This window comes from Synchiropus splendidus, chromosome 3 (genome assembly GCF_027744825.2).
Source record: "Synchiropus splendidus isolate RoL2022-P1 chromosome 3, RoL_Sspl_1.0, whole genome shotgun sequence".
NCBI lineage: Eukaryota > Metazoa > Chordata > Actinopteri > Syngnathiformes > Callionymidae > Synchiropus > Synchiropus splendidus.
In genome coordinates, this window is record NC_071336.1 from 10147414 (window position 1) to 10174910 (window position 27497).

The 27497-nt window shown below is 40.9% G+C and overlaps 1 protein-coding gene across 15 annotated transcripts in view; it reads right to left on the bottom strand.

Moving 5' to 3' along the window:
• nrxn2b (neurexin 2b) overlaps positions 1 to 27497 on the bottom strand; it is a 633241-nt gene that overhangs the window by 574311 nt on the left and 31433 nt on the right. For 14 of the 15 annotated variants that reach the window (XM_053860769.1, XM_053860768.1, XM_053860772.1 and 11 more), the window contains exon 2: positions 6586 to 6660. The exons of the other annotated variant lie outside the window; for it this stretch is intronic. The gene's annotated coding sequence lies outside the window, so the exon portion shown is untranslated. The remainder of the gene's footprint in view (positions 1 to 6585; positions 6661 to 27497) is intronic. 15 annotated transcript variants of the gene reach the window in all.

Consider the following 27497-nt stretch of genomic DNA (forward strand, 5'->3'; position numbering starts at 1 on the left):
TAGCAAATGGGGCCTCTACGCGGTAATGATATCCAATGACACCTGTCGGACATTGGGCTATTATAATAGGCTGGTGGCGGCTATGCTAGCTGGAGAGGCTGACTGGCATGACAAGGATCAACGCCTGATCTTTTACACAGCTGGAGACAAGGGGTTCAGAAATAATTTGGTTAGATCAGAGTATAATATCATACTACTTTATGAGATCATGTTTCAATGATGATCTTTGTAGGATGGTCTAAGGAAATGGATGTCGGCATGACAATCTTCAGTAGACTTCCACAGAAAATCTGTATTAGCGGAAAGGTGCACCACCTGTGTCATGTGAAGTGGTGCCAACAGTATCTGGCCCAGGTGAGTTGGATTCTATTTTTACTATCCTCTGCGAACAGTTATTTTGGAACTGTGTTTCTTCCTCCGGTTCTCCATCGTTGCCCCTATCAACACTAAAGCAGCAAAATCCTGACATCAAAAGAGGATCAATGTTTAGGAACCCAAATTCTACTACAGTACAGAACTCTTTCATTTCAAATACTCAATTACACAAATGAATGGCTTAAGATGCGTCCTGACTTACTATGCAAATCCTTGCTATCGTCTAGATAGGAATCACCAGTAAATTACACTATTATCAGCGTGAAATCTAAATTAGATTATTTTGTCAGAAACTCTTTCTCTCACATTGGAGTGGGATTGGTTTAGAGCACAGAGAGTCAGAGAAATAGAAGTCTCAGGGTCTTTGTGTTGTACGTCCATATTTCTGTGCCCTTTTTGGGTTTGATAGATAACGCTGGCTGTCTGCCTTCTAAGCCAAATGTTAGCCTCGCCCATTTGTCGCTTTCTAACGCAGGAAATCGATTTAATTCAGAATTTACTGGAGAAATAAACTTCCTCAAGTGCACACCATATTTTCCTTTTCATTTCAAAGACACAAACACTTTTAAGGACAGCAGTTTATCAAGACCTTGACCAGCCTCACATGGTGGCTGGGGAAGATTCCTATGCTTCGTGCAAAGAGACTTTTTGTTTACAAATGGCTAGCGTCTGTCACACACTTTTCCATCACAGCATGCAACAAGAGAAGAAACAGCCAAGTCATCAAAATTGACATCTGAGAAATACAAGGCTATTTGTACACTCACAATACTTTTATATCAACTAAAACTTTTGAATCCAAATACTATTGGCAATAGTCATATTAAAGGAATGCAGCAGAACAAATCAAACATCTCAACATTTCAGGAAAGGGTAGCACTCAAGTCAAGAAATGAATAAGAAGCATTGACCAAGGTTGAGCAGTACTTGGAGAACGTGGACGTGCCAAGAGTATGGGATGTTTTGTCGAGAATTTGGTCGACAAAAAAGGGACAAATCCAGGTTGACAGTAAAGTAATAGAGTCACAAGCACATGTAAGGATTCAAGCAAAGCCTTCCTTCACACACACTTTGATATCATGCTCCACCAGGGTCCAAGCCTTAAGGGCATCATATTATTTTTGTATATTACTCACTTAAAGTCATCATAAAATAATGACAAATGTTAAGCATTTTTTTTTTCTTTAGACTTATTTTTGTAATTTCATGTTTCGGTAGTCGGTTATCGTGAGGTGATATTAAAATTGACCGTCGATCATTGATTATTTTCGTGAGTGGCCGTCAATGTACTTTTTAGCGCCTCTCGAGATACCACTGTTAGGAATAACTCCAGCGCCAACGATATGTAAATCTGAGAATCAACAGACCTTATCTTAAAGCAAAACTACTCATCATCTAGTTGAGTCCAAGTCCAATGCACGACATATAAATGACAGTCAATGAAACACATGGTGTGAATACGGACACTGGCACTCAAGGTCAGACAGGTGGTGCATTTGTTATTAACAATGAAAGGTTCCATAGTAGTTTGATCTTCTATCGAGAATATAAAGTAGAGTGCCTCGTGGGAAGGAATACCCCCCAGTCACCGGGTGTTTGCCCCAATATTCACTACCTCACTAAGAGCATTTCTGTCTGTCTGATTCTTTTTTGCTTGTTTCTCATCAAAATTTGGGAGTGGGCATGACGGACCATTAGCAAAAGAGGGAAAACCTGATGAGGGGCTTATCCATAGTTTCCTCTGGCACTCCGAGTGAGATGAGGCATCGATTGACTGCTGCTCCGTAGCCGATGGACTCCATGAATTATTAAGCAGGACCTCTTCACGAGGTAAATTGCCTTGATAAGAGGCCACAAAGCTAAGCTACGAGCTATGTTTAGCCCACCTGCCATGGAGAGTAATGTCTGCTAAAATTAACAATATGCCTTTTATTCCCTCGGCTTGTGGCACCTCCAGGCTTCAGGGTCAATGCTTGTAACAGCAAGTGTTTCATTAACCTTTGACCTCACAACGAGGCATTTATGAAGCACTTGGGCCGAGGGCAATGAGGCTCCGGTGACAACCATTTGGGCTGTAACATCCAAACTCAGACCATATATAGAAGATTTGTCATTTCAATCCTCACACTTACCTTGGCATGTTGAATTGTACTTATTGTTAGGAATCTAAGGGATCTAGCCAGAAATAAGGATCACGTTATGAGAGATGCGGATGATTATGACCGTAAGAAAGAGAAAAATCATCCCGCAGCCATTGTCAGATGCCTCTGCTCCAGATTCTCCACCCACGATGAGGTACAGCATTAAGATATTCTTTGGCTCCACTTATTTCTCTCCCTGCTTCTTTGCTCCTTCTCCTCAGCAATCGCTCAGGTCTTTGTATGTATTGCCTTTTCTGATTCCATCTCCCGACACATGGCCATTCCAGAAAATTGATGGCAGACAAAGGCGAGGCAGTGAAGAGACGCCATAATTGTCCGACAACAAAAGGGGTTTCTGTTGGGCGCTAATGGCACTGGGGCTCTTAAGGAATACAATTAAAGCATTTTCGACTTCTTTTCACAACTTAATTGTGACAGACTGGCACTAAAGATTCATCGATGATGTGGCCTCTCTTTCATAAGAGCACAGAGGCAAATAACGCAGAGTGGGAAGAAAGGTAAAATCAGCATTGCTGATGCTCTGACTTTGAATGTACTCTGGGAAAGCTCTGTGACACGTACACAAGGGGGAGGGCACAGTCAGCTAAGCAGTGTGAATATTTCCTAGAATTTAAATAATACATGTGTTGATTTTCTTTTCTTTCCTCTGCAATCTTGGCTCATACCATCTATTTGACAATGTTTGGTACTAGACGTACTGGTCGACGCAGTGATGAAGTGATTGGTGCTGCAGCCTCACAGCAAGAAGGCTGGAGGTTCAACTATTGAATTTGTGTGAGTAGATAAATGGGTGTGGTCACACTACGGCCGTGCTATTGAGCGAGAAGAGCGACTGCTCGTTTGGTGCCGACAGCTGATGCTCTGCTGTAAATGTGCTAAGCTGCTAAGATGGTCACATATGTTCCCTCGTCTTGTCAAAAGCTAGCAGCTTGTCTTGTCGTGCTACTCTTAAGACAGTGTTTTCTTTGCAAATCTCCAGAACACTCTGCGTGTCAGCGTCAGGCCAACGTGAACCACTCTGCAGTGCCATGTTGCTGTTGTTAATGGGAAGCTTCTTGCACACACGCCTGGTTGTGTCATGGTTTACATTTCCCACATTGAATGTACAACTGCCCTGGCAACTCTGTGCACGTGTCGCCAGTGGTGCCGTTGATTGTGTCAGCACAGCACACCTGACGCAGGCATGCTGTTCCAAGGAAGCGTGCCGTGCTCAGCAGTAGCGCGCTTGCGGTCACACTGATTCTAGAATCTGGGCTTTTGGCTTCAGCATGGCACGTTGAATCTAGTGTGACCATGCCGTGACAACTGCAGCAGCAATGAAAAGCTTGCAAACAACAAAGTGTCCCTTCAACAAGAAGTCGCATGTTATGGCAGAATGCTATAAACTTGTGACATTGCGCCAAGACAATTTCAGCCGAGGACCTTTACAAGCTTTTCAATGCAGGTACTGAAATTTGTTGGGACAGATGTAGCTAAAACTGCAAGCTACTTCCCAAGAAAGATGTCCGTAATTGCTGATCAATAAATTTGCAAAATGCAAAAAGAACAAAACATTTTTCCATCACACAAGAGGAGATGAAACGGGCGTTTTAAGTAGCTAAAAATAGTGTCATAGAAATAATATTTGCGGGTCTTGTGATGAAAGTGAAAGTGATGCAGCAGAGTCTATCTGATCCGTTATCATGGATAAAACACTGGTGCGGCTGCATCTTTCAATCTACTTCTGGCAGCTTCACTCGGAGATGAGTTTGTAGATACTAATCTTAAGGTTCTAACACATCCCACACTGAGGGTCACCTTTGCTACGATAACAAACACACTCTTCACTCAGCGAGCCCACTCACCAGCGAATAACATCCATACCTTCCCATGCTTTCATCAAATGCATGCGTAATAATGCTCAGTCACCGCTGAGGATTTGCAGAGCAACCGATTAAATTCTGCTAAATCCATTTCAAATCTTGATGACGTAGAAAGCATGTCCATCGAGGGTCCAAAGTCTGCTTTTTATCCCGCCCCCTGAGACAGCAGCACATCAGAGAGTGAGATTTAAAACTGTCGTCTAGGTAGGAAAGTCAGCTAATGCCTGGAAGGATAAGATCAGCGGATTTATGACCCATTCATGACAGAAGTGCTCTTGCTGTCACGATCAATGAAACACTGTTTCATGGAACTGTTGTAGGAAAAAAACATCGAGAAAAACAATCCCAGTTAATATTCAGTCTATTAGTATAGGACCACTAATAATTCCATATGGCAGAAGACCAACAGAGGTCGTCGTGTGAGCTCTCATAGGATCTCTGAAACCAAACCAAAAAACATGGGGAATACTCTTGGCTGAACGACATGGAGCAAAAAATAAATACATAAATAATAGTAGTGTTCATTTTTCCATGCCATGTCATTGAGATAGCGCGTACATTGGTAGGAAGATGTTGAAGTTGGAACTGCCAGGCAGAAGGTCGAAAGGAAGGCCAAAGAGGAGATTGATGGAGGTGGTGAAGAGGACATGAGGTTTGAGAGAAGAGGAAGCAGAGGACAGGGTGAGATGGAGGAAGATGATCCACTGTGGCCACCCCTGAAGGGAGAAGCACAATGAAAAAGAAGAGGAAGAAGAAGTCATCTAGTCCGAGCAGCAATTGCAAATCAGGATGTTTTATGAAAATAGATTTAGATATGTACATAAATAAATAAATGTCAAAAATAGTATACTAAACCAAATGGAAATGAGGCAATGACGTCAATATATTTTCTCAGCGTTTATGGTTTGCTATTGGCACGTAAAAATGTGTCCAAAAATATTGTTCAATTACTCAAGACAGATAAAGCTGATCTCATCCTGTGGATGTACATAAAGAAGGTTTTCAGTAATGGCATCCACTCGGAGCATCGATGAGATTAGATCCTAATACCATCTTGGTGAGGGAAGCAATGAAAAGGATTGAGTAGATAATCACAGCTTCCTGCCATGTCACAGAATTCAACTGAAAGATTCAGTTGCAGCGCCACCACCCTTGCCCATCCTGAATGTGACAGTCAGTCGGGCATTTGGTTTCTTTTTGCAGTATTAATAATCATCCCCATTGCAACACTGGGCATTACACAACACGTTCCATTTCCTGACTATTTTGCACGTTTCCAACACAGCACAGTCAGTAGACGTGTTTCTGTTTGTGGCTGAAACAACTGAGCGGCGTTGAAGGTCAGAGTGATCAGGGCTCACCGCTTCATTTACCTTTCTCCACCAACAGTCAACAGCCACCTTCCGTAATTGAACTGAGGACAGCAAGCAGCTTGAATGAAAAGATTAGATATAATGTGAGACTGTCTGCACAATTACAGCTTTAATTAAAGCCAGGCCGAATGCCGGCGGCACGAGAGGCCGGCGGCGTATAAAACGAAAGGTTATCTTCTTAGTGGGGAAAACAGGGGAGGAACATAATCACAGCTTTGCACAGAATTAAGAAGCACGTGTGCTGCAATTTCACATTGCAGAAGCAGTGCAAAAGTGGAGAGGCGAATAGTAATACACTGAATGAACAATGTGAGGAAAGGTGCACTACGTTCAATAGCTGCAGAGCGTACACATTAAAACCAGCGATGAATTATAATTGTCGGTTGAAAGTGCTTAAAAGAATGACAAGTCTCCTAAAAGTGTCAGAGAGGAGGCTGCACCTTTAAGCGGCAGCGAGAGACGCTCCTACAACATAAAGAACATGCGCCGTTTGTCATTTCTGTTCCATTTCACAAAGCACATTATTGCCTATTGAGGCATCAAGTTCCACGTTCGGAGGCATTCCAAGGACAAGAAAAAAAAGTGTTTCCTTTGAGCACTTTACCCCATGATCTTTTGTGGCGGGTGAGTCAGAGCATAACTTTTGCTTCACTTGAAATCCTTTCTTTTTTATTTTGTTAAATTATTCTTCCTTACTTATTCCCAGATGTTCTATTTGGACAGTTGGTCCACATACACTTGTGTCTCTGCACAAATCAGACCAAAATATAGCCTCATCTCCAAAATCAAAGAATTTTTTAGTCAGCACATTACCATAGTGCAGTGTCCTTGTCCGCGCACCTCTTAGCCTTGGTAAGGCCTCTTGAATCAATTTGTTGGTGAATGGATCTGAACAGACAAAAAGAAAGCATTTTTTTTTCAATGAAAGTAAGACTTTTTGACATATTTCTCAATAAATGGAAATCACCTGTAAAAAGGATGACGGAGTGTGAATGTGTTTTCAAATGAAAGAGAGGTGACAGTTTGACTGAGATGGTGGTAGATTTAAAATGCTGCACGAGCTACGATGTCTCAATGAAACAGTGTGATCATTTCTGCATTTCTGGTTTTCCCTTTTGGACTCAATGTGTTGCTCCAACACACATTTGGCCTCCCATTAACAGAGTCTAAAGGATTTCAAAATGCTACTGCTGTTAGTAGTGAAATAGTGAAATCGCTGTCTGCAGTGGACAAGGCTTTGTTTCAATTTTGGCTCAATAAATAAGTAAGTGTTTTTAAAGTTTATTTTTAACATATTGAAAGCGGTTTTTAGTCCTTATGGTATTGGTGAAATCAAGAGAGTAAATTCTGCTCATGAGCAGGGCTGTGTATTGGCAGGTATGTATCCCGACACAGGAGTGGTGATGCAATACGTTGCTATACTATATAAGCCCAGCAATACACAAGTAACATCCGACTTACTGTACAACCTGCTCAACTGACGTCCACCCATACGTACAACCACGGCCAGCAGATGCTTTATTTATTTATTTATTTTAATTCAATGTCTGGCACCGCAGCACGTAGCAGCCTGGCAACACGTACAACAGTTACGGCAGCACAGTATCCCAGCATCTCACACAGCGATCTACCACTACAGCAGTACCTATAACCCTTGTGTCAGCTATTTTGAATGGCATTCGACCCGTTGGTCGGAACTGATCCCGGTCGTAAGTCGGATCTTACTTGTATTGTAATAGGAACCATCATTATAAAGGGGAAAATCAGATTATTCAGTCTAATATTAAGTGCATGAAAATGAGTTTATTCTTATGACATCAGTCTAGTTATATTTTCAGTTAAATTTCGCACAGAACAATGAATCGCGCGGTTTACTCTCTCTGGGTCGGTGGAGAGTTCTTGCCCAAAGTGGTGGAGTTTAAGTATCTCGGGGTCTTGTTCTCGAGTGAGGGAAAAGGGGAGCGTGAGATTGATAGACGGGTTGGTGCAGCGGCAGCACTGATGCGGTCGCTGTATCAGACCATCGTGGTGAAGAGGGAGCTGAGTCACAAGACGAAGCTCTCGATTTACCGATTGATCTACGTACCCACCCTCACCTATGGTCACGAGCTTTGGGTAGTGACCGAAAGGATGAGATCGCGGATACAAGCGGCTGAGATGAGTTTCCTCCAGGGTGGCTGGGCGCACCCTTAGAGATAGGGTGAGGAGTTCGGTCATCTGGGAGGAGCTCGGAGTGGAGCCGCTGCTCCTCCACATTGAGAGGAACCAGTTGAGGTGGCTCGGGCATCTGATCCGGATGCCCCCTGGACGCCTCCCTGGGGAGGTGTTCCGGGCATGTCCTACTGGGAGGAGACCCCGGGGAAGACCCAGGACTCGCTGGAGAGATTATATCTCTGGTCTGGCCTGGGAACGCCTCGGGATGAACTGAGGGAGGTTTGTGCGGACCGGGAAGTTTGGGCTTCCTTGCTCCGAATGCTGCCTCCGCAACCCGACCCCGGATAAGCGGCAGAAGAAGGTGAAGGTGAAAGGAAAAATGAATTGCTGCCTCAGTCAAACCAGCGTCCAAAAAGAAAATGTCAGTATTAAAAAGTATTAAACACGTCACATATCCAAGTATCTATGGAATAAATATTAATTTAATTAGGACAATATCACACAATCACGTATTGTGATATTTCAGCAAACGCACCCATACAAAATCATGCAATTAAGTATTGCAATATTTGATCGTATCAATATTTCCTATACCCCCTTACACCACTTCTTATTCATCCTTTCATTGTCAAGTCAATCACGAGCCGAAGACTCCTGACCTTACACCATGCCGTCATTCTTCCTTGATGAAAGTCATTCTGTTTGCTTGGATCCGTTTGTCATCAATAGTCGAGGTTTATGAATATTTATCAGTCGCCAGGTAGGGGAGGCAGAGGGTGGGGGGTCAGGCCATTTAAATGTCACTTCCGCAGTGGTTATTCTCACAAAAGGTGTCAGCCGTTTCCCTCTCAGGAGTGGATCCTACACAGCCAAGGACAGGGCGGGATTGATGTGCCATTGTGGCCCCGTCGGTGGTGCGGGAGCAGACCACAAAGGCCTGCCACAACCCCAAGCCCCTCCCTCGTGACACACAATAACTCACATCCATGTTTAATACAGGATGATGAGTCCATAAATAAAAGCTGGATCACATGGAGGTTTCACCACACAAGATGTTCCTCTGGAGAGGCGAGTTGCTAAGGTCTCATTTTCTGCCTATTTCAGCACCAATGTCTGTTTTTCTGTCTTGATATTGCAGAAAGGCTGAGACTGTTCGTTGAAGGCTGTACGTAGGATCTTTTTTATTTTATTACTTTTTTTCCCCACGATAGTAGGGTGTTCTTCTTCGAGCATATAGCTGAAATATAATCACACTAGGTCTATTTTCTTCAAAATCACTGGATCATCTGGATTTTGCTGGTGTCTACTGGCTGGTGAATCAGCTCTAATTGGCTAATTTTGCACGACTACAACAAGCACTCCTCATTACTTATGCTGTTTTCCACCGACTTCAACCGAGTCTATCATGAGATTGCAAATAATTGGACCTCTCTATTGGTTCATTTATTCAGGTTGTTTTTCTCCCTGGCGCTGGTTTCAAACCCCCCCAAATCAATGTGGATCAAAGTGCTAGCCAGATAGAATCCATGTACTATACATCCATATTCCTCTGAATTCAGTATATTGCTGCACCTTTCTATATTATTACATTCACGACTTAAATTTACAGATTATTCTTCATGAATTCATTTCAGTAATTTACATTGTTTTTATGTCGACAAGTCTACGTGGATACGGGTTTATGAAGGCAGCAGGATGGCCACATCTCAATGACGTGAAGGATCTATCTCACTGCATCCCTGGGACCCTCATTGTTGCCCTCGTTCAGCAATTTGCAAGTATGAGTGAGAGCTCAGCCAAGCGAGTCTCAAAGTCAGGGCGAATGGCATCCACCCACACATAAATATATTTAATAATGAAGACGCGTCCACGCTGCCTTGCATCCTATCAAAAACAAAGGTGCTGAGTCAGACGTTTTCCAGAGGGCAAACTTCATGTCTCAGATCAAGATCGGCGCAGATTTTGGTGGCCTCTTCTCATCCACAACTCCCACCTCCTCAGGCTTTATACTCCCCCATGTTGCGTTTTCAACCTGACCTACTTCTCCAGTCTCCCAGCCTGTGCCCTCTCATGTATCTCTCGAAAAACAACAGCAGAACGAGACAAAGATATTCTAATGGGCTGACGTGGGACTTCTACTGGTTAAAGCAATGCACTGAAACATGACAGTGTCTCTGTATTGTCAGGTCATTTACCAGGAAAAAACGGTCACGGATGGACAAATGGGAGTGTCTAGTTCTAAAGGTCAGGCACCTTTCAGTTTCATGCAAACCTACATCATTATCTCACTTCTTTTTCATTTCTATTATGAAAACACGATCTGATTCCTTCAATAGATGTTTATGTTATTTTTTTTTATTCAGGTTAAGAATGAGGGAGAACTCTTCACTGCATTAAGTGTAATCTTGCATTTTTTTTAAATGTATGATGTGCTGCACTGTAAAAATGTTGCCCACAAAATGAAGTTCATATGTGATTCATTTGCGTTGGATTAATGAATTATTTTTGTCTGTAATTTACATAAATTATTGATTAAAGATAGAAAGTCCTCCGATATCAATGAATATTTTGAAATGAATAAAACACTGCTGGTGACTGCCAAACAAGGTTACAGGGCAACGTAACCAATCGTCACATGACAACACAAAAAAGCTCTTTCACATCGAAAAAAGGTTCATGACCATAGCCTGGCCTGGTCCAGTTTTTAAGTATGTTGAAGCAAACTGGACCTTTTCAAAGAACCTATCAATAATGTTGGCGCAGTGATACTGATTCAAAATGTGACCTTCAAAATGAAATTCTAAATAATTCTTTTCTGCGTCAGGCGACACATAAGTGTCATAAGTGTCAAGTACAATACTGTTGTATCTACTGCTGTTGATGTTGTCCAATGGTATTTGTGTTTGGCTTGATTTGAGTACACAGTACAATATTTGTCTCAAACTCTCGCTGTTTTCATGAATGTTCTCAGTGTGAAATAATTCCAAGCGGATTGGCTTCCCATAGCTGTAAAAACAGAGACAAAAAGATATAAGTGATAGCAGATCTTAGCAAGGAGCTTGCAAGTCGTCTGTTGCCAAGAAGAAACATTTCTTCCAAAAACCCGAGCGGCATTCGCTGAACTGATGCCTCTTTAAAAATAAATACAGCTAAATTTAACAAAGCTACATGAAATTCTTACTTTATGTTTGTAAATGTGTACTTGATTTCAAGTTGGCATTTATATATCAGCAGTCTGCCTCACATTTTGTAGTGTATCCTCTTTGTTTTAACTGCCTTTTTTTCTTCTCTATCTTTGCCCCTCTTCATGAGAAGTCTGAAATGGTAGCATTTATCACCTTGATAACATCAATGCATATACATGTCTTCTGTCAATGCCCTGCTTACTTTTTTCCATGAGGGTAAAAAGGCCAACATTTGAGATTTCGATCGATCCCTTGCTTAGGCTCAGTTCTCTGGCAGATCCCATGCTTATACCCAGTGCTAAACATTTACCATATTGTATTCAGGGGTAGTCAGAGGTTTGGATCACATACACTACGAGCTGAGCTATAGTGTAAGGAGCATAGATCCATGAGATAATTACCATGTCTCTTGTGATGCAATAGCACATAGCTCAAACCATATATGTCGATAGTTGCAGATCCCAAGTAATGTTCACACATTTCAAGGTTCACATAAGAAAGTAGACAATCTTGTTTAGCAAACTGCAAAAATCACAGCATATATATATATATATATATATATATATATATATATATATATATATATATATATATATATATATATATATATATATATATATATATATATATATATATATATATATATATATGCACTATATGGAGCAGCATTTCTAAGATAATAATAATAGTAAATAATAACAAACCACCATGTCATTTTATCAAGCACATATTTCACAGTTTTCCAACAAAGATAGAGCATAGACACAAGCATGGGCAAAATACTTAATAGTACTTCTTCATCTGCGTCTGAGACAGCAACAGTAATTTGACAGGAGCTGTAAAACTCACCCGTGAGCACCCTGATATGTTTTTGTTTTCTCACTGCTCTTTACCAGTTAAACATGACAAGTGGGTGAAGACTATTTTGATACCAACCAAGCAGTCAAATGAGCCGTTCAAAACTGGCGGACATTTCAGCTTCACAATGTAATACAAATCAAATTATGTTTCACTACATCTCTATTCTGTATTCACCAGTAAGAAAAATACAATTAATTTGCTTGGGTCAGAGAAGAGAGTTGAGTTTAACATGCACATGGATCAGACGAAATGTCATGTCAAACTCGTGGGACATGAGCATGGTATTTATTCATATTTAAACAATCAGAGGTTACACAAGGAAACAGTTTCAGGTATCAGTAAGAAGGGCAACAGTAGATCAAGCTTACACATCTCACCAACACCAATCACTAAGTGTGCGTTATTCACACACAGCCTGTTCACCACTTGTTCTATTCAGCTTTAAAGAAGGCAAATGTGTGTGATATGCCGTTTTTGTTCTCTCTCTGCTGTTTTTCAGTTTAAAATGTCGGTGAAATTCGTTTGATACCCATTAGCCCTTCATTACACGGACGGCTGGACTGATTTCATTTTCACCTTCCCCTTGTTTGTCTCATGTGTGATGGATAAGTGGTAGCATCCGGTGAGCCGGTCATTCCACAATTCATCCCTAATCTCATTGACTTTCTCTCAAACCTGCTTTCACTGGCTGCAGCTCTGTTTACCAATGCACTGTAATAGGGAGCAACTCTGTAACTTGATATTCGAAATGCAAAAACCCCAGTTCATAAATGTGAAAAGGGATTAGAGGTTAGAGTTGGAAATTTAAATGCATTGTGTTCCTCAGTTAGCTACAATGCTATGTTTGAAGTCAAATGTGAGATTAAAACTATATTCGGGTCACATAAATCCCCAGCGATTGTTTGGGTTTATTTTCCTTTGTGTACAAGAAGTGCCAAAGGATGATCTAACAATATTCAGGGTTAGATGTAGTTAGGAGGCTGCATTTCAACGATATAATACTGCAGTTCACCATTTCACACGCCTGACTTGGTTACCTACTTAAAGAAGAAATTGTTTGATGACTTAATCCCCAGGTGAGATTACACCAAGGCAAAGCATCAAAAGCAGAATCTTGTTTTAGTCTCAAGAGTTGTAGTCATTCATTATCCAGGAGTGGATAATGCAATCTGACATGAAGTAGAGAGAGAGCCCTGTGTATTCTAGAGACGGTTGTACAGTACGTACCCACCGTCAACTAGTCTTCCAGTATATAAGCAATACATATTTAAAGCCGGCTGGATGGTTTACATAGTTATTCAAAGGAAAGCGATGGTGTGCCGTACTTCAGTCCATTTTTGAAAACAGTTTTGACTGATCTATTGATAGGAGTGTATTTGCAACATTATTGTCACGACATATTCTAGCAAAAGCTAGTGAAGTGAATGACATGTTTTTTTTGTGTGTTTTTGTTTTTTGTTTTTTTTACCTACCCTAGATGCTCATGCTGTATTCACCATATGTCGCGCATTGTACAGAAATTGTCAAGAACGACCCAATGGTGAGACGATTCAACAGGTTCCGTCGAAACCGTTTCTGCCCATTTGCATCACTTAATTCGCTTTCAACCTCTGCTCAAGACTATCGCCATCATCAGCAATTTCATCAACCCTCATAAATATGTGGTCAAATACCAACATATCAATTCCAAACCAGTGCTACCAACATAGGACACTCAAATACTGGGTACATTTCCCAGCGAATACTGCGATGCTTGAGAGCCATAAACTCTACCAAGAAAGAGAAATTCAATACGCAACTGGTGATGCGTTTATGCTCTAGCGAAGGAACAAGTGGAAATCTTGCTTGCTATATTCATAAACAACACACAGAACCAACAAGCTCACAAGTAGTCGAATAATTTGACGATATTTCTCAACCACGCGTGATGAAAAATAAGGTGCTGCTTGACAAATTTTATGGATTTTTTTTTTTATTAAAAAAAAGTAAAATCATTATTCATCATTCATGTATAAAAATCTAAGGATAATGCACACGTAGCAAACCTACTGTACAGCTGTGTTCAGTGCACCATATCACCCTGCTCTGATTGGTAAATCACCACATCTTGTAGCAAAGAGGCACCCAGAGTTTCTGATAAGAGCAGTGGCACAGAAGCCAGTGGCTGCTTCCCATTTACTGCCTGGGGGCTGATAAGCACAGGCTTAGAGATGTGTGACCTGCTGTCTTACACGGGGTAGGGAGAGCATCAGGGGGTTACCCGCTCAGGTCATGAATTATTCCTCGCCCATGCTTCCTGACAACCTGTAGACAGCTCTACAGACGCAGAGTTAAGGGGCTTTGACTGACAAAGCCTTTGATCCCACAACAGCCACGCAGTCTATGATCAGTGTCTCTCCAAAGTCAGGAGGACCAGCACTCTCCTGACATTGTATCCCAGTCTCAATCCATCCCCCACAGGTTGTCTAAACTCTATTGATCTGCTAACTAAGCAGCATGATGGCAGCCATTTACAGAGGAAAATAAGAAACCTTCCAACAAAGTGCACATGGAATTGAATCCCCATTAAAATGAAACTTTATTGAAAAAAAAATTATATTACTATTACAGTATGTTGCACTCAAAGAAGAGCATATATGAGTACAAATCCTAGAGGACCCACATGCCCAGTTGCTATTAAACATGCAGAAAAATAAAGGTCAACCACCGCCAGACCAATTAGCAGAAAGAAGCGGCTGCGTGTGGAGGCCCATTTGACCTGATGCATATGATCGATCATCATTCATACTTCCATTTGGAAGAAAATCATTGCTGAAGCTTTTCCCATTTTGGGTCTGAGACTCTGAGAATATTGAGCTATAAACATGTATCATCCATCCAACCACTAAATTAATTATGAGCAGGTTTCTTTCTGCAAAGAATACTTGCTTTGTTCTATTTATTTTGAGTGGCACGATAAAAAGTCTTAGGTGAAAAATAATGTGGCATTTATTATATGATATGAAACAAAGCAATATTAAATGTGACGGTCAGACATCTATACAAGTGAGAGTGCTGTCTTGATAATGTCACGTTATTTAATTTCTCAGTGATGAAAAAACTCAACTCCAACTGTTGATGGAATAGAAATATTAATATATAACATTAAATATATAATATTAATATATGTTATTTAAAAAATGAGTGCGAGAGCAGACTTTTATAATTTGTTTTTGCATCAGTTTGGTGAAAATAACGGTTGTTTTTTTTTCCCAGTTGTGTTTTATAAATTATTCCAGATGAAGTAACACACAAATATACATACAATCTTCAGAAATCAGTTTAACTCCGACAGACGGTGCTGTAAATGTACTTGTGTGTATGAAACAGTTCTCTATATGGACCCCTTATGAAGACATAATAATTTCTAAAACACTGGTCCTGTGGTGGAAAACCAGGCAACAGAAAAAAGTGGCCTGTCTTCCATCTTCAAATCACTGTGTCACAGGGTGAGTCACCAGTCACTCCTTTGTGCATTTATAAACCGTGAATTGTTCAAGTCTGTTTTGACCTTGGTGCTTTTTTTTTCATAACTGACATAGTAGTTCTGTTTTTCCTGCCTCTTCAAAGCACAAGAGAGTGACTTCGGTTTGAGGATGAATGGTGCTTCTCAATAAGCCTGGTCTGTGTGATCAGCTGTCCTGAACGCAGAAGTGATGTGGAGTCTACAACCAGGCGACAGTGGCGCTAAGCTTCTTCAAGCCCGGTAAAGGGATGCTCATATTCCCTAATTAAGGATTACAGTTCACACTAATATTGAATAATTGAGACATACAGATCTCGTGTCTCCATGACCTGCCAGGCCTCTGAGCTAGAGTCTACCTACCGGACCTCATCATGTTTAATAGAACAGAAGCTTCTGTGCAAGTGTAACAGACAGCTTTTTTTCTTCGGAGTGGTTCTTTCATCTCCGTCTCAACACATCTCCCTTCTCTTCATTCCAATTACCCTACAGTGCTCTGCCGCTGATGGGCGGAAATGGAAACGGAGGAATTAGCCATTACACAGCACCTTTATAATATGACAACATCACTGCATGGCTTTAGGTGGCAGGCAGCAGCTTGGTGCGGGTTTCAGGGGGTTGTCGAGGGCAACCGGCAGAGCAAGAGGTCCATGTATTACATTTTCTTTCTTTTTTAAGCTGTTACTACTTAAGCCTTCGCACCTCAAGCCAACCTGATGAGACTACCTCTGCCTTGTTTTCATTCACTTGCTCCTTATTAGCTAATAGGCTTAGCACTCTCAAGGGGCCACAGACTCGATGGATCAACCGGTGCGCTGTCTATCTCTGCCTCATTTCCCACTTTCAGCCGCTCCTTCTGTTTTGTTCTGCCTCATTAGCAGTCCTGCCGTAAGCCTTTCACCTCTTTTGCTTGAGTTTGGCAGATGTGCATTGCAGAAACCTGTGGTGGTCAATAATGGAATAAAAAAAAGAGAATATAGTTTCAAACAGAGCATTCATTTAATATGAGAATTTATGGTGAATATGGCGTGTAGGTTTCCCTCGTCTCCATCTCTGAGTGACTCTTGTGACCCAGCCATATCGCTGCTCCGAATGCAATACACAATTCAGATTTTTATTGAGTATGCTTGAACACATTGTATACGTGACATTAATTGATCATTCATGTTCCCACAACTTGTACGCTTCAGCTCAGCGTGGAATCTTAACAAGAAGAAGGACAAGTTTTAGTGCTGCTTTGCTCTACATGGACTCATAAAACAGACAGTTTCATCCCTGACTTATCGCCAGCAATATAAACATAATAACTCCGCTGGGATGCTGCATTACACTGTAATTGACCCGTCCTCATCTGCAAAATTGAGTCCATCATTTCCAGCTCATGTGGCAACTCTTTAGTCCGGATGACGAATTCAATTAATATGGGGAGGAGGTTGATGCTATCAAGTGAATACACATTGGAGTTCATTATGACATGAAAGAGGATAAAAATGTGATTACTCAACAGGAACTTTCTTTTTTGCATATCTGATTTCAGTTTCTGAAAGATCACCTGTATCACTGGTATTTAATGTTCCCCTTTGAAACACAACGCTTACATCTATGTGTACTATTTTATACCATTTCTAGCAACTATACTTCACTTTTTTTAAACATTAAAAGCAAATTTCTAATGATTCACCACATTGTTCATATTTTAATGGGATGTGTTTTGCTAAAAATACATATATATATATATATATATATATATATATAGATTTTTTTTTTTTTGCACAGCTAAGTAACAGAAATAACCTTTTTAAAATAAACATTTCCCTCCCATCAGAACGCTTCATTTCGGTAATATTTACCGTAAGATATGAATTAAGATCAGATCATTCATTTAACTGGTCAGGGAAAATTCTACGAATACACCTGCAGTATACCTCCTTGTAAATACAGTGTACCACTGGCTGAATTTTGTGGTCATCAAACACAGCATTCTATTTGAAACATGTTCACCCAAATATTAGACACAATTTCTCCCTTGTCCATCTCTAGCCACCTCTAAACTTTTACATGATAGACTGTAATTTTATTTTTTTTTTTTTAGTAACATGAGGAAGTAGAGTAGCACAAAGTAGTAGCTTCATGGAGTGTGAGTAGATTGACCCTCCTACCTATTTGTAGTAGCTACAATTGCATTTGTAATCCAGCCGACGTCCCATACTGAAGTGGCTTCAATCCAAATGGTGCGTCTTCTTCTTCTTTTCTTTTTTTTTTTCAAACATGCATTTTAGTATTCTTAAATGCCAACATAAAAAACATTTATTTCCGCCATTATAAGTCAGACAAGTCTTGTTTTAAGCCATGCTAGCTAATGTAACTAAAAGTAACATATGCATTATATACCCATTTCACTCTCATTTTACACTTACATAGATGCTTTTGTTTTGATTTTTTTTTATTTTAACTAATGCAAATGTCACTGATAATGTTTTCATTTGTCTCTTTTGTTTGTTTTCTCCCCGAACATTTAATTCACATCCCCATCATTCATTCCATTTAGCTGTACTGGATGTCCATTGCTCTTTTCCAAAACTCTCATAGCTCTAAAATGTCATTGGTCGACCCTGACATTCAGTTAAAAATTCATGGTGCATTTTAAGCTTGAAAAAAAAAAATCATCAACACACACGATATCCGCAGAAAAAATGTCAACTTTGAGCATGACTTCCTGAATAAAAAAGACTAATGTAATACATAGAGAGCACATCTGCATTCCATGCCCGGTGAGAAGATTTGGATTTGAATTATTCAAAGTGTCTTCAGTGAGGAGTGAACTTGGACGAATTAGCGACACGCTGGATGACATAAGCAGCACATCTTTGCCTTCTGGCAATAATTAAAATATGTAACATTGTTGCAAGCGTTTTAGCCACAGAATGAGCCCATTAGGGGTGATAGCGGGAATAATTTAAGAGGCAACTATGATGCAACTCCTGTTCTTTGACAGTACCTGAGTCTGTTTTATCATTGAGCTGGCCCGTGCAGTAAGGGATAGTACTCTGGTGTTTACATATAAAATATGTGATGGCATGTAGCGTGATGGTTAGCATGCATCGCATCCCTTTTGATTGAAAGAGATTGGCCAAACACGGAAGGTTGTCATGACATGGACTACCATGCGACGCTACAGTACAATGCAGAAGAAGAACCACAATGGGCACGGTTGACACACATTATACATGTGGATCCGAATACTTCTCACGTCACAGAAATGTTTAAGTGGCAGCATATGTCCACACAGTTACCCAGCAACTTTGCCCGTTGCAGAGGTTTTCGTTTCAGCTGCTCTCGCAGAAGCCCTGCAGCTCAGCGATTGCCTGCTATCAGGTCATACAGCTGGGGCTGGAGCGGTGACAGAACAGCCCTCAGCTACTAGGACTTGCATGTGAGCGAAGGAGGGAACCGGAACAATCGTGATATCACTCTGTTGGAAACACGTCACATATCGTATCTCATTTAAAGCCAACATTCAAATGTACTGCAAAGGAAGAATATTGTCCCTCACTTGTTCCTGGAAATTTCCTGTTTATTTGAAGACATCAGATGATCACAAAATCAGGTGTTTGAAGTTAGTCTGGTGCTGCTTGTTTCAGCTCCACTGCCATTGGTTGACATATTTCTGAGTTGAAACAAAGACCTGCACCCACTGTGGTCCTAAAGTGGATCAGTTTGACACCCCTGATTTAGTTGTTCATGTCCAAACATTTTGCAGCCGAATGTGCCATCTGGTGGCCACAGAAAATCTGCACACTGTTTCGTGAAACTGATCTCACTCTTAAATATTGTCGTGAAATCTCTACACATCAATAGTTTTTTTGACAATAGTAAATGAACAATTGCACATTGACTGCCAGTTATTGCTTAAATGATCTAGTGGTTCTGAAATTTTCTCCAAGCAAAAGAAAGAAAGAGATGCTTATCTTATATATAACAATCTCTCCACTCTTTAAAACAAACCCTCCCAGCTCACAGTCTGATCATGACAATTCAATGACACTGGTAACCAGGATTTTGGGTGATTGATTTGGCGTATCCCTCAAGAAAAGAGGACAGCATCAAAAATTCATACAGGTATGTCTGTGGCCGACATTTCAAATATTTAGTTCAAGTGGAATGAGGAACTTTAAAGCTGGCACTTCATAATGAATTATTAAACTTGTCTAAATATTTCTTTTACAGTCCAGTGTCAATTCTAGATCAAAAGATCCTTAAAAATGGCATGTAACATCTGCATGTCAATCACACAGTTGTCATAGTGATGGGGGGAAGAGGCACCATGAAAGAGAGTTGAAGGGTTCGTGAGGTTTCATGAAACAGTAGACCAATTCTCAGAGGCCACTTGATAGCTCTCTTGGTTTAGAAAGGATTTGTGACAGTATTGAATCTGCCCTTAACTACTGTTGGGACAGCCCCCTTCACTAAACCTAAACCAGCCCAATAGATCAGTACTCTACTCCTGACTTCCCTCTCAGATGTTAAGAGGGCATCAACCGGCCTGAGATGAATGTTATAAATATAGCAATAAGGTGTTTTGACCAGTGTGAATGCTGTCCATTGAAATTTCACTTTGGTGAATAAAGGGAACACAAACAGAATGTAGGAAGCGTCATGAGTCCGTCATCCCTTTTTGAGATAGATTCGGAAAATTAAGCTATTATCCTGTCATGACTTTGTACAGAACTTTAGGACCAAAATGAAAATATATTTGCTCCAACCAGTCATGTGATAGCCTCCCAGATTACTGCAAACCCTCTCAAGGGCGTGGATAGGTTTTTGCTCCAGGCATGAACATCCTCGATTCATTCTATGCGGGGAAGAAGAGTTTGCTCTTCTCGTCTCAGTTCAGTCAAAGAAAACCCATTCCAGCCACTTGCACAATCTTACCCTTCAGATTACGGCACATTGTTGATGACTACAAGCTCAAGGATTGAGATAGAAAAGAGAAATCTTTAAGCTTTAAGTCATGCTACACTCATTTTGTCACAACGCTGTCAAATAGCTTCTCCATTTCCACTTGCTGCTGCTATTCCCATCGTAGTACCACTCTTGTGTGCCACATATAGGAACTTGCAGCCAGAGTAGGGACTCATTTCCTGGCTGATATTAGAGTTCTTTCGGTCTCCTAGCCAGCACTATGTGATCAGATGGAGAGCGAAAGCACATGGAATCGTTTCTACGACTGGTAATTTAGGAAATGTCATACATAAATACATACATCATCGGTAAAACAGCGAGGAGTGCTGGTCATTGGGCAAGAGGCAGGAATACACCCTGGACAGGTCACCAGTCCATCGCAGAATTTAAGAAATGTATTCCATAGATATGTGAGTTGGAGACGTAGTACATCTTGGTGTACACGTTGCCATGGTTCGGTTTTAGTTTTGCACTCCCCTCACTCCTGACTCCACCCTCTGAGTCTCCTCACCTGTACACCACACCTGTTCCACACCTCTACCCAGGCCCTTTTTAGCCCGTCTCACCCCTTCCTCTAGTTGCCAGCCTGCTTGAATCTTGATTCCTGTTTGAGATATCATGATACATTGATAAAGTTGGTGCCCGTGCCTGTGAGTCAGACATAGAGACCCGTCTCTTCTCTTGACCCTGTCGACTGATCAAATTGATATTGTGGTTTGGACTGTGGACTGTTTTAATGAACCATTTGATTTGCCTTCTGTCAGTCTATTTAGTTGAATATTGACAACATTTTACAAGTAACCTCCATTATTGACATCCTATTGTTTTTATACAAGAAGGGTTCTGCTATATCAGTTGGGAACTTTCTTATGCAGTAGGTACAAAAGTGGTGTCAGACAAGGTTTACATTTCCACTGACATTTGACATTTCTAAATCATTCAGGGTATGACAAAGGCTAGACCAGAAAATGAGGCAGAATTTGGTTTGAAAGGATTAACGTTAAATTAAAAATGAGGAGAACGGAAAGACAGCAACCTCCAGTATCCAAACTAATATAGTGTGCTTCACAGAGCCGAGCTGGACTCCAACCAAGATCTTTAACAGTCAGCTTTGGGCAATTGATTTATGCCACTACAATGCTTGGTAGCCTGCGTGTGTGTGTGCGCTTCAAAGCTCTTCCTCTCTTGACACCATTATTTATTGAGATGCGCCTGTGTTTTGGAGCAAAATGCTTCGGTTATCGCTGCCCTTTGTTTTAACACCATTGTCTAACGGCTGTTTGGTGCCAGCTGGACAGAAAAAAAGCATCCTGTCTGTGGCTAATGGGATAAAGATGAAAAAAAAAATGTATTGTAATACATCTATCACTTCAAATTTCCGGCTGGATTTGGATTTAACTACAAAACAATGGCTACATAATGCAGTACTTCATTAGTACGGTAAACCGTACTGCCCTGTTAACAACTGCACTACAGGTTTTAAGGATTCTACTGTGGCCGTGTGTTGTTCCCAGGATACATAACACTCCTGTTAGCTGACAGCAAGAGTTAGCATGTGTTGAATACGCGATGGTAGAGGGTGGTGGGTGGATTTCACCTACGGCAGTTTGTTTACCTTCAAAGGTCTTCAAAAATTAAGACAGTGGACTTGAATTCTAAAAAGCATAATATTGACTCAAATTGTTACCGTGGCAACTGCCTGGAACGCAACCGTTGAAAATACATAAGTCATGGGCTGCATCCACTTTTAACTGCTAATAATCCTGAATTTGATTTAACCGTCAGATACACTTCAGTGTGGATAATACCAATCCCCAATATCTATAGGGTTACGCAATGCTGCCTTTGGGCAACGCTCTGAACTCAAAACTGCAGCTTTGACTTCAACTTGAACGCTTCTAAGTCAGAACTGATTTTCCAATTCCGAACAGCAGTTGAGCAAGTGTGTTCTTTCTGCCTTCACAAGTTTCCAAGACACGGCTTGCCGTTTCATTCGAACTCTGGTGATGTGCCGTCTGGAATTTGAATCACTGCTCAAATAAGGACCCAGACAAACATTAGAAACGGCGGCGTATGTTCACGAAGTGGCCCTGGTCCTCATGTACAACTCTGAAGTTGAAGCAAAGAGCAAATCCACCAGTGGACCTCTGACAGAAACTAAACTCTCCTATGCACACCGTGACTTGACCTTCAAATAATACCATGAGCACAATGAGTCCCAACAGCTCAGTGCATGACCTTAGGAAGAAGTGAAGGGTTGGAGTCTAAAATGCTCACAAGGAAAGTTAGATGAGCACAGGGAGTATCTCAACAGCTCCAGCTGTTTCCCAGTGATGTAAAAATTTAGACAAACGCTTACTTGATCCAGTTCACTCCCTCCTGTGACTTCCTGATTCCCCTCTACAGGGAATGAAAGACAGCACACACAAACACACTCACGAACCCACCACACGTCTATGTTCTTGTGTTTTGTGGGGACATTTCATTGACATAATGCTTTCCCCAGCCTCTCACTCCAAACCAAACCACGCAAAACAAGCCTCAAATTGAGGCTTAAACTTGTTTGCCCGGGCCCCGACCAGCAAAATGTCTACACAAATGCATAAGGTCCCCAAAAGTAGGTGTGTTTCTAAGAATTGGTGCCCACAAGTATAACTATACAAGGATCACACACACACACACATGTGCAAAGCAATTACAAAATTTTGAAAGTGCAATTCTGCCTGTCTAAAAGTTTGGTGAATGACAGGCGAACTTCATTGTCATTGGATGAATTTGTCATGCGACAAAAAAGGTTGTTACAAAACGCGTTCATTTTTCAGCTTCAAGCCATCACTTTAGTCAGTTAAAAAAAAAAACCTTTCTTGCTAAGAATACATGGCTTTTGATGCTGGAAACATATTTTCAGCAATGATAGAAGTCAGCAAATTTCAATCCGTGCTAAGATGATGTAAAACAATTGTACCCACAACCTCCGGCTTTGTGTAAAGAAGTCGGGCATCTTTAGCGAATGCACAGAGGAACAAAGTATTTGTCTCAGGAGACCAGCAAAACATTGCTCAGAGGACTTTAGCTGTTTAACAAACACTCACAGGAGCCAGAAGAACTTTTCAAGCTCCCTGGAGAGTTCTGCTATCCTGGAATGGTTTTAACGCCTTTTTTTAGAGATATTGTTCCTGGTTTTGCACTGCATTGTTTAAACTCATCACTGAAGGATTCACGAGATAATTGGAAACATATTCAAAATGTTGCCATGTTTATACAAGAACAAATGTATTATCACTGTGTGGGGTGGAAGTGGATGGAAAGAAACTCAAAACTGGAAGGACTGTCCTCTGAGTGATTTAAGGTCACTTATTGTTGACATCTAATGTGATTCAATTGTTTGTTTTCCTCTGTCAATTTCAATTTATTTCCATGTATTTCCTAAAACTGTTTTGCAGTGTTGAAGGTACTACAGATAATCACTCAATCACTGCTCCCTGGAACTCAAATTACCTTGCTTCAAAATCACCTCACTCACTGCTCACCAAATGGCAAAACCGGTCATTGAGGTGCATTAAAGACTCGAACAAGGAAACAGACTGCCTTCCCAGCGTCACTTTGACGAATGCATTCACAAGCCCCTCAGATGTACTGATGACAAATGTTTTTTTCACTAGTTCAGACAGGACATGAAGTCTTCTATCTCACTTTTGTTGAAAATAGGAATGACATGACTCACCTTTTTACTGTGGTTTAATATTTTTTTCAAGGGGCTGAGTAATTGACTCCTTCTTTAAGAGAACTTGAAAGAATTCTGGGTCATTTCTAAGTCAAAATACAAAGTGGCGATGAGCTCACAGATGTCATTGCATTGTGAGGTCACCAAAGCTTCGCGTAACCTGCAAAGAATCATGGGATGGATGACAACGAGTTGAGTAATAGCGCCAGGTGTGGACCTCATGTAGCGACTTGTCTGTGAGGCAGAGGATCCAGGATGAGCAACGAAAATTTCCATCCGAATCTGTCGATCCATTCTGTATTCTCAGCGACTATGATGATGATTTTGCCAAATACTGAAACAGAAATAAACACCTTTTGGATGAATGAACTGCAAACGATGTGTTGTTCACGACAAGAATAAGGGCAAATACTGTGGGAAAGAGATCTCTTCTCACCACAGAGCTCCACAAACGCTGCTGCTTGAAACTGTCCGGTAATGGATATCTTGGATTATTTGAGCCATTTGTGTACTCCTTTACACTTTCAACGCAAAACGGAACATTTTGAGTGTGGTGGCCATATTTTAAACTTCATCTACATAAAACCTAAAAGCACACACATTTACTTTATTATTTATTTGTTTGATGCAAACCTACTCAACTAGTAGTCGACATTGTAATAATTGTAATAAAACCAAGAAATAGCGGGAACAAGCTGCGTAATACGGAGCATCTTCATTTATCCACACTGCTCTCACAATAGACCAGGTGCAGCTCTCCAGCCGTGATCAAGCCAGCGGCCCAAACCCAACGCGCTTGTGTTCACGTACGACTATTGAGTCAAAGGCACTTTGTCTCGAGACAGCGTCTCACATACTTTAATCACATTAAAGCCCTCAAAATGCGTTGTTTTCGCTCATGTGAACAAAGTTCCGACACCACTGCCGGTCTCAGTGGCTGCTTCTCGATTCCAGACTTCCAGGAGATCGACTCTATTGACGGAGTTGTAGACGCGGGCGAAAACGGCGCATTTTGAATGCTTCAAGGGTAAATAAAACACCTCTGATTTCATCGCCTGTAATTTAATCCTGTAAAAATACATATATTAGCTGCACTGTTGTATAAGCCCAGAAATTGCAGTAATTAAAAAAATAAAATAAAATAAAATAAAAAAACACAACCTGTCTATTTAGGACTTCGTACCCTGTGCTCAGTTCCTATATGTTTTGCCAACAAACAAATGACAGACAGAAAGCTTCCTTAGAACAGTTAAAAATGTGTTCTCTTTACAAGTAATGATGTAATGACCATGTAAGAACTTCATCCAAAAATCATGAAATACGTCTGCATATTGGCTGAAATGATGCAGCGTAAAATGGCCGGACATTTTATGTGTGTTTTATTGAGATCAATGACATTGTTTCCCAGAATATCTGAGGCCCACCTGTTCTGCCACGATTCAGAAAAAGCACCAAATTATCTTTTGTCATGATTTACAGCCTTATCTGAGAAATGGTAAATCACACACCTGGTTCACGTGAATGGCATACACGCAACAACACGAGGACAAAATGAAGAAAACCGAGGCAGTAGATACCGAACAGCTGTGGAGCCCAGTTTCTGTTTACGACAACAACCATTACTGCACTTAGAGAACGAAATAAAGAAAGCAACTCACTGACATTTGGATACCAGTCAGAATTGTCACTGTCATCACAAGATGACTTCAAGTGATGCCTTCACTCCATCAAAATAGTGCATCGAAGTGCTTGACCGTCACAGCATGGGTCACATTATCTCTCAACCTAATCTAACTAAAACGTTGCCCTTTATTCAATGACTTTTGATCTCTTAACACATCTTGTCTGGCCTTGTTCATTTCCACGCACCAGCCTGTGCGACTCCCTCTTCCTTTCTAATTCCCTTGAAAACTTTCAGTCTGTACAGCATTAAAAAAAAGAAAATCTCTCCGGCTGCTACAATGGTTTCAACCCTGAAAGACGTATCTTTACTAACCAAGGGACTTTCTGTCAGTAGCTTATCAGCACTGTGGATGTAATAAAACCAGGTCAGTCAACAGTCTTCAAGGACGTTATCAAACTGCAGACTGTTTCTGCAAAGTCCATGGAATGAGGTCATGTGGGCTTTGAAAGCTGCTCATGCAAATCTTTTTTACTTCACGTACATGTGAAGAATTACCGCGGTGAGTGACGGTGGGGAGCAGTAAAAATTGATGTCGGCCGTGTAACCTGAGTGTTTGACCAGCTATCCTCCATGGGAGGGAAGCTGGGATCAATCCACGGCTCTGATTACTGCCTGCATAGGTAATGACTCGAGATGATCCCCACTAGAAGTCTCTGGATGAAAGTTAAGACCCTTCAGTGGATCAGAGGCAGACGGCGGAGGGTATATCGATGCACCACGACTTTCAATCTTTTTGGGTTTTTTTTTTCAAAATCACATTTTGATAGTGGAAACACTATTAAATGTATGTTCAGAGGCTCAACCCAAGCAAAAAATGCAGGAGATTTTTGTTTTAAAATTAGTCATCGACCTGTCATCTCTTTTTATTTTTCAACTTAAAAATATATATATTATTATTAGTTTGAAGTCAATTTATTTCATTGTTACTTCTGAAGAAAAGCATTTAACTGTCATTTAACTAATTCCTTAAGGTCGCACATTTCAATAAATAAAATACGCAATGACTATATTTCAGTATTTCAGAATGACATGTTGCAGGTGATGAATTCATATTAAAACACTTGTTTTGTCTCTTCCTCAAAAACCATTAACTTTTATTTGTACAAAGAACAGAGGAAACGGAGCAGATTTACATCCTCTAATATTATACCGTTTTGAGAGCAGCCATTTTGAAGCAATTTGGATTTGATAGCAGCTACTTCGCCCGCAGAGAAACAATTCTATTTTCATCACATGACTGCAGTGGGTGCCAAACTCACATCTAAAATGCCAGTGGGCTCACTTAATAACTGCTCCCCTTTACACCCCCATAAAGCAGAGAAACTGTAGGTGGGAAATATAATGCCATCTTGACTGAATAGAGCGAAAGTGATAACAATGAGTTGGATAATAGAAAGACCAGTACTTACAAGTTCTTATCTGTCTCCCCTGTCTTCCTCCTGCCCTTCTTCTGTTCAACCACTCATGTCGAAGAGCGACACCTGACAAGGGTGAGTTACACTGTCACTGGCCAGTGATGTTCGTGTGTCTTCTCACTCCCAGGGAGCCACGCTATCACCAGCCAAAATCCCAACTGTTATGAGCATAATTCGGAAGCGTTTTTTGGGAAATCCTTAATTTAAAATACATATTTCTGAGACATAATTGGTCTCA